The sequence below is a fragment of the Trachypithecus francoisi genome, unplaced genomic scaffold, assembly GCF_009764315.1.
Source record: "Trachypithecus francoisi isolate TF-2019V2 unplaced genomic scaffold, Tfra_2.0 Lachesis_group8, whole genome shotgun sequence".
NCBI lineage: Eukaryota > Metazoa > Chordata > Mammalia > Primates > Cercopithecidae > Trachypithecus > Trachypithecus francoisi.
The window spans coordinates 56,315,039-56,324,210 of NW_022681473.1; positions in this window are offsets into that span (position 1 = coordinate 56,315,039).

Below are 9,172 nucleotides of genomic sequence, written 5' to 3' on the forward strand. Positions count from 1 at the left end.
GACAGAGTGAGATGCTGTCTCAAAAACAACAACAACAACAACAACAACAACAACAACAAAGAGGCTTGATAAACCATCACTAAGGCTCCCCATGAGGAACTGGGATGACTCGAGCAGCATCACTCACCCATACTCCCCCGGCCCAGTATTCCTAATGTACTTCTCTGAAAACACATTCTCTACATTTATCACACTGATAGGTGCCTTCTCTAAGATTTATGATTCATAATGCTCATATTCTCCAAGACTCCCATTATGTCCTTTACGGTACATGGATTTGTATCCCAGTTCTGCCACTTATTAGCTATGTGACCTTGTGGAAGTTATTTAACTTCTCTGTGCCTCAGTTTCTTCATGTGATGATAGTACCTACCAGATACAGTTGTTTTGAGAATTACATGAGTTAATACCTGGAAAACTCTTGAAACATTGCCTGGCACGTAGTAAGGGCCCAATAAATGTTAACTGTCATCCTCATCTTCATCACTACCTTTCACTTCTTGAGACTTTAGAAGTTAAACCCAAGATATGTTCTTTAAAGGGGTTCATTCTCTGCTGGTTTTCCCCATTTCACTGAGATAGAATGTTCTTTAGTCACAGTTTTTCTAGTGGGGTGTGTCCTAGCAACAGAAGAGTTAAAGCTTGAAGTAGGAATGAAAGGCTATGACACCTGATTTGGGTTCTCACACAAGGCCTTCCAAATATCCCTGTCCTCCTGAGCTGGAAAGGTAAAATGAGCTCTTGCCATCTCCTGAGCTTCTCTTAGGTCAGGGACAGCACAGACACAAGTACACATACACGGCGCAGCCTCTCAATCCTTCATCTTTTTCTGAGTTCCAGTCCTCAGCCCCTGGTATGTGAGGATCACAGTACATCCCCCTGCTGAGCCCAGAATCACATGTTTTCCAGAACTGCCTATTTCTATTTGATGTTTCCAGCATGGCAACATCCAACTTCTGAGTCCAAGAAGGCAGTACTCAGGTCTCTAGGCAAGCAAGGTCAATGAAGACACTCACTGTAGCAGGGCGTGAATAATTTGCATGAAAACTGTTGTCAGTGGAACAAAGCCCGTTTCTGAGACATGAGGACACAGGCCCAGCCAAGGTGGGTCTGGCCACTGTGCAGCATGTGCCAGGGAGAGTACAGAACTCAAAGTGCAATGTGCTGATGGAGTGTAGACAGACTGAAAAGAGTGAATTTCATCTTTTTAAACATCATGAATGGGATAGGAAAAAAGCCAGTAATTATACAGCAGAGAAATCAGGCAACACCTTGACCAGATAATCGAAATTAGCATGTCTAATAAAGGACAGATGGATATCATGTGCCTGCAGATGTGATATTCTGAGAAGAACATACCATCACCTATACTGTACTTAGGCCAAAATGCATCACCTCAATCCCAATACAAGGAAAATGCAGACAAACACAAAATAAAGAATGCTCTGTTTTAAAAAGGGAGGGAAGTTGAAAAACAACTTGCACACCAGTGAAATTTTAAAACTTGTGTGTTTCAAAGGACACTATTAAGAAATGAAAAGGTAGCCCATGGAATGGTAGAAAATGTTTGCAAATCATATATCTGACAAGAGACTAATGGCTACAATATATAAAGAGTTCTTATGAGTCAATAATAATGAGACAAATCACTCAATTAAAAATGGACAGAGGATTTTAATAGACATGTTTCCAAAGAAGACAAACAAATGACCAATAAGCACCTGAAAAGATGCTTAACATCATTAGTCATCAGGGAAACACAAGTCAGAATCACAATGAGATACCATCTCAACCTCACTAGGATGGCTATAATAAAAAATACAGATGGTAAAAATTGTTGATGAGGATGTGAAGAAATTGGAACACTCATACACTGCTGGTGGAGATGCAGAATGGTGCAGCTGCTTTGGAGAGCAGTCTGTTAATTCCTCAAAGGTCACACGGGCTACCATGTGACCCAGCAATTCTACTACAGGAGATGAATAAAAGGCACAAAAAGATTTCTACATGAGATTTCATAGCAACATTAGTCATAATAGCTTAAAAGTGGAAACAGCTTACATATCTATCAACTAATGTACAGCAAGACAAAATGTGGTATAGCTGTACAATGGACTATTATTTGGCCATAGTTAAATACTGATACATGCTACAGCATGGATGAACTTTGAAAACAGTGTGCTACGTGAAAGAAGCCAGTCACAAAAGACCATGCATTGTATGATTCCATTACACGAAATCTCCAGAATAGGCAAATTCATAGAGATAGAAAGTGGATTACAAGTTAGTTGTCTAGGGCTGGAGAAATTGGTAGGCAATGGGGAATGATTAATGGGTACAAAGTTTCTCCTGGGATGATGAAATGTTCTAGAAGTCATTGTGGCGATGGTTGCACAGCTCTCCGAATATATTTAAAATTGTTGAATTGTACATATTAAGTACAATTGTATGAATTGGGTGAATTTTATGGTATGTGAATTATGTCACACACAGAAACCAGTAACTAAAAAGGGTTAACTGGTTTTTGTGTTAACCAGTTAACCCTTTTTAATGACACTGACATTTTTGAATTTTGACATTTTGAATGTCAAAAATGTCAGTGTCGTGGAGGACAAAGAAAGCTGTGGAAATGTTCCAGATTAAAGGAGGCTAAAGAGACATGACAACCAAATACAATACCTGCTCCTAGCCTGAATCCTGTACTGGATGAATGTGTTATAAATGGTCAACTGACAAAAATTGGAACATGAATAGTAGCTTAGATAAAAGTATTATATCGATGTAAATTTATCAAGTTTCTATCTGTATTGTGGTTACATAAGAGAAAAATTCCTATTTTTAGGAAATATACAATGAAGTATTAGTGGTAAAGGGTCACAATGTATATGTAATCTATCCTAAAATGGTTCAGAAAAAAGTGTGGTGTGTGTGTGTGTGTGTGTGTGTGTTTTGCAGGGAAGCAAATGAAATTTAACATTTTTATGAGTCAAAGGGAGTCATCAAGAAAGTGAAAAGGCAACTCACAGAATGGCAGGAAAACTTTGCAAATCATATCTGACAAGACACTTGTAGCTAGAATATATAAAGAACTCTCCATTTGTTTGTGTCCTCTCTTGTTTCGTTGAGCAGTGGTTTGTAGTTCTCCTTGAAGAGGTCCTTGAAAAGGAAGAATTGATACCATGAAAATGGCCATACCTCCCAAAGTAATTTGTAGATTCAATGCTGTCTCCATCAAGCTACCACTGACTTTCTTCACAGAATTGGAAAAAACTACTTTAAATTTCATACAGAACCAAAAAAGACCCACATAGCCAAGACAATCGTAAGCAAAAAGAACGAAGGTGGAGGCATCACGCTATATGACCTCAAACTATACTACAAGGCTACAGTAACAAAAACAGCATGGTACTGGTACCAAAACAGATATATAGAACAATGGAACAGAACAGAGGCCTCAGAAATAACACCACACATCTACAACCAGTTGATCTTTGACAAACCTGACAAAAACAAGCAATGGGGGAAGGATTCCCTATTTCATAAATGGTGTTGGGAAAACTAGCTAGCCATATGCAGAAGTCTGAAACTGGATCCCTTCCTTACACCTTATACAAAAATTAAGATGGATTGAAGACTTAAACATAAAACCTAAAACCATAAAAACTCCAGAAGAAAACCTAGGCAATACTATTCAAGACACAGGCATGGGCAAAGACTTCATGATTAAAACACCACAAGCAATGGCAACAAAAGCCAAAATTGACAATTGGAATCTAATTAAACTAAAGAGCTTCTGCACAGCAAAAGAAACTATCATGAGAGTGAACAGACAACCTAGAGAATGGGAGAAAATTTTTGCAATCTATCCATCTGACAAAGGGTTAATATCCAGAATCTACAAAGAACTTAAACAAATTTACAAGAAAAAAACAACCCCATCAAAAAGTGGGTGAAGAATAGGAACAGACACTTCTCAAAAGAAGATATTTATGCAGCCAACAAACATATGAAAAAAGCTCATCACCACTGGTCATTAGAGAAATGCAAATCAAAACCACCATGAGATACCATCTCATGCCAGTTAGAATGGCGATCATTAAAAAGTCAGGAAACAACAGATGCTGGAGAGGATGTGGAGAAATAGGAATGCTTTTACACTGTTGGTGGGAATGTAAATTAGCTCAACCATTGTGGAAGACAGTGTGGCAATTTCTCAAGGAATGAGAACTTGAAATACCATTTGATCCAGCAATCCCATTACTGGGTATATATCCAAAGGATTATAAATCATTCTACTATAAAGACACATACACACGTATGTTTATTGCGGCACTGTTCACAATAGCAAAGACTTGGAACCAACCCAAATGCTCATCAATGATAGACTGGATAAAGAAAATGGGGCACATACACACCATGGAATACTATGCAGCCATAATGAGTTCATGTCCTTTGCAGGGACATGAGTGAAGCTGGAAACCATCATTCTCAGCAAACTAACACAGGAACAGAAAACCAAACACTGCCTGTTCTCACTCATAAGTGGGAGTTGAACAGTGAGAACACATGGACACTGGAGTGGGGGCATCACACACAGGGGCCCATTGCAGGGTCGGGGGCTGAGGGAGGGATAGCATCAGGAGAAATACGTAACGTAGACGATGGGTTGATGGGTGCAGCAAACCACCATGGCACATGTATACCTATGTAACAAATCTGCATGTTCTGTACATGTACCCCAGAACTTAAAGTATTTTTTAAAAAAAGAACTCTCACAATTCAATAATAAGAAAACAAATAACTCAGTTAAAAATGGGCAAAGGATTTGAATACACATGTTTCCAAGGAAGATAAACAAATGGCCAATAAGTACCTGAAAAACAAATGGAGTAAAATGTTAATAACAGGTAATCTGTGAAAAGGATATACAGGTGTTCTTTCTACTATTTTTATGTTTGCAACTTTTTGTAAGTTTCAAATTTTTTTTACAAATTAAAAGTTTGTAAATAATCCTGAATGACTTTTCTCTTTGGGCAGTGCAGAGCAGTGTGAAAACTGGTCAGAGGGAACACTGTGAGCATGAGTGTGTGCACGTGTTTGTACACCTGGGAGTCTACACACGTTCCACAGAGCACTTCACCTCTCTGCTGCCACTGGCCCCCAGCCCCTGTGGCTTGCCCAGCATGCACACCATCACATCCGAGCAACATGCTTAGTTAACCAGGGGGAAGGAGGTAGAGCCCTCAGTACTCCTGAGGTAGACAGGTTACTCATCAGTGTGAGCCACTCTGCAGGCATTGTCCCCTCTGGCTGGGGCTGACATAAAGATATATGGAGCAGGTGGGTTAGGCCTATGCTTTGCTGTATTCTAAGAGACTTGCCATCTTCAGAGTTCCTGTTTCCATACTGAAGAGTTTCGTACTAGGTTCAGAAGGGCCACTCTTTTTCTGGGTTCTCTACCTATGTTGGAGAGGGCAAGGAAAGAGGAGGAACAGGACATATTTATTGAGAGCCCACTTTGTGCCTTTATATATTATTTCACTCAAATGAGACAGAATCCTGCAAGATGGGTAAACTGAGGCTCAGAGAGCTTCAGTAACTTGGCTAAGGTCCCACAGAAAGCAAAGGGTGGAGCCAGATTCAAAGCCAAGCCTAGACTCCCCACATCCCCACTTCCACCAGACACACTTCCTTCAGATACTGAGTTTTTCTTTCTTTCCATTGTTTCTCCTCTTTTGCTGTCTGAGTTGAGGTCAAAGCCTGTTCTCATCTCAGGAAATGAAACCAAATCATTGCTGACTGTAATGGATCCAAAAGACCCAGGCAACTTTGGAAAACACCAGCAGAGCTGCCATCAGCCCTGTTTCTTGAGGCCATGGTGATGTTGGCAATCACTCTGAAGGAAAAGGACAGAAATATCTCTTTGCTTTAACCTGCCAAAGCAGACACAGTCTTCAGGGCTGGGTGCCAAGTCAGGGGTACCATGTGGCCAGAGATCCTGGCACATATCTGGATAACTATTTGAAGAATCTTCCTGCCAAAGGGGGTTGGGGTAGTGGTGAGGACATCTGAGGAGGAAAGAATGGGGTAGCGCATGAAGAGGGTCCTAGGAGTGGCCATTCTAACTTCAGGGTATGGCCAAGGGCAATATGCATGGGTAGGGAGGGAGTGGGGAGGAGAATTTCTTGGCAGTCTCCCCTTTATCCTGTTCTTCTCTACTTTTCAGGCCTCCCAGCCTCAGCACTTATCCTGTTTCTCATTCTTAAAGGCCTCTCTGTTAGCTGAAGACCCAAAAGAGGGTTGCTGGGAGAATAGGTTGTAAGCCTAGAGCCGCAAATAGCCATCAGACAAGAAGGGCCTGCCTATGGGGCATCAGCTCAGAGGAAAGCAGAGCTGAAACACAGTGATAATGCCATGAGTCTTTGGATCCAGCCATGCCTGAAGTCCTGCACTTTTAAATCAAGGGGACCACAAATTTACATTTTCACATAAGAAATTTTCAACTGGGTATCTGTCACTTATAAGAAGAATAACATGAATAGCATTCTAACTGAAAGAGTACTGGATTTTCTAGTATGATTTTCAAGTACAGAGCTTCTATAACAGCCAAGGGAAGATGCAGAGAAGTTTAGGATAGAGCCATTGCACATGGAAAATCCAGAATCTGGAGACACTGAAGAGAGGAAGAGAGCTGGTCAGCCCCTGCCTCAGGAGGCCTTCACTCTAGGGATAGGGTATGATGCTCGAGTCTGGCTTCGTGTCTGAAGCTCTGTAGGGAAGCCTGGAGAAGGGATAGGCCAGCCCCCATCTGAGAGTTCTGCAACCTACAATTTTTCCTGAAGTTGTTCCAGGTAATGATGGTTGCTACCTTCTGCTGAGCCTATGCTACATGACCAATGTATTATACTATCATTTTATTTCTCACAGCAGCCCTGAGAAGTAGACATATTGGCATAATTTTCTAGATGAAGAACTGAAAGCTTACAATGGTGCAGTAACTAACTGGTCACATAGCTAGTAAGCAGCAGACAGGGATTCAAATCTAGTGTATTAGACTCCAAAACCTGTGTTTTTAACAACCATATTGTATGTTACTTCCTCCAAGATGGGTCACTGAGGCAGGGGAAATTGGTTGGCTATACGGAGGATTAACAATAATCTTTTCTGTTGGTACAGCCCTAGAGAGTTGACAAAGCATAACTGTATACGCAATCTCACTACACCCATTTTACAGATATGGAAACTGAGGCTCGGAGGTAGGAAGTGATTTACTCAAAGTCATTTGGGCAAACAGGATAAACCACCCAGAAATAACTCTCCTTAAATTAAGCAGGCAGTCTTGAGGACAGTGACGGTATCAGTCTGTCCAAGGAAGGTCTCAGACAGGTGAGGGGACCAACAGGTATTACAGCCACAGACCCAACTGCAGAACACAAATGCCACTACACCAAAGAGCTCTGAATTCACAAAAAGATTCCCAGTTCCAGCCAGGCCCCATTTATTTTTCAGCAACACCTGATATGGGTAAATTCCAGTTCAACTAGAGAGATTCAGCTTCCTAGTGTTCCCAAGGGGATCTAGCTGTGAAAAGAGCCCCTTTCTTCTGTCAGGACATTCTCAGCAAGAAAGGCTGCAGGACTGAGCTGAGCAGCCTGAAGAGTGGGGATTCCAACTCCCCCCAAGAGTGTCTACCTGCCTGGCTTCCTCCCTGAGGAAAGTCACTGTCCCAGCCCAAGCCCTAGGGGCCCTCACTGTTGGACCTGTCCTGATGCTTTGCCAAGCTCAGAGGCACCTATCCTAGATAGACAAGGCAAAGCTGTCTTTCACTGTTCCCTGGGTGACCCACACCTGGAGGAGTTATCAGGCAGGGATCCAGGTGATGGGACAGAAGGGGCCAGGGCAGCCACTGCTGTTCACTGCTGGCAGTGTGCCAGGGGACTGGAAGGTGAGCAGCGATCCCACCTGTCTCCTAGAAACCCTGTCCTCCGTGTGTAGGGGAGAGTAGGGGGTGGGCACACAGGGAAGAATCCAGCCCTGGGGCTTCCTTGAAGCCAAGTGAGCAGCCTTCTGGATTTGTTTTCCCCCAGTGTCTGTAACTGGGGCAAGTGTTGAAGACAGAACAGAGGAAAAGCAGCAACTTCCTGAGGTCAAACCCAGTCTCTCCAGATCTAGGTAGTCCAGTACAGGTTCTGGGAGTAGATGCCAGCTTTACCACCTGATTTCTTTGGTATGACCTTAACTTTTTGCCATCCTTTCACTAGTATTTATTGAGAATCCTCTGCATATTAGGGCATCAATGCTAAGCAAAAAACGGATTCAGTCACCTTCCTGGAGGTTCCAATCAGTGGGGAAGACAAATTAAACAACCAGTACCCCCCTACCCCTACCCCCATAGAAAGTGAAATGCCCAAGAGATACATAGTATATAATTAGAGAGACTTCACCCTCTCTGGAAGGTCAAAGAAGGCTTTCCTAAAGAAATGATAATGGAGCTGAGGTCTGGAAGAAGCATAGGAGTTTCCTGAAGAAGGTAGTAGGGGACAATGCACACAGAGGGAACAGGACAGTCAAAGGCAGGCCATTTGGCAACAGGTGACTGGAAGGAACTGGAAGAAGGGCTATGAGGCTGAAGCACAGAGTGGATATGCAGGGTCTAGGCAGACCATGCAAGAATGTGGGTTTCTCTTAGAGCAACAGGAAGCCTTTTGAGGTGCTCTTAGCAGGGAAGTGAGATGATCACACTTGTTTGAGAAGATTACTCTGGCAGCACAGTGAACAACGGATTGGAATGGAACCAGGGAGCATTCAGAAGGCCAGATAGAAGGTATCAGGTATTTGCCTGTAAAATGGGGGTGATGAGAATACTATCTTACAAGCTGTTGCCAGGATCCAATGAGATACTACATTTTAAGTGTCTATTCCAATACCTGGCACATAGTAAAGGCCCAGTAAGCGTCGATATTGTTACTTTTATCATTGGTTGTTTGCTGAGTGCACATATTTCTCATCCAGGTCTGCTCCTGTGTGATGGGGTGGAGGGGGTTGTTGTGGTTTCCAGAATGGAAACATGGTTTGTATCAAATCACAACGTCGAGACCAGAATCCAGGATGCCTGAAGCCTGATTAGAATGGCTTAAAAGTACGTATTCAAGAAGAAAAACGGGTTCCAATC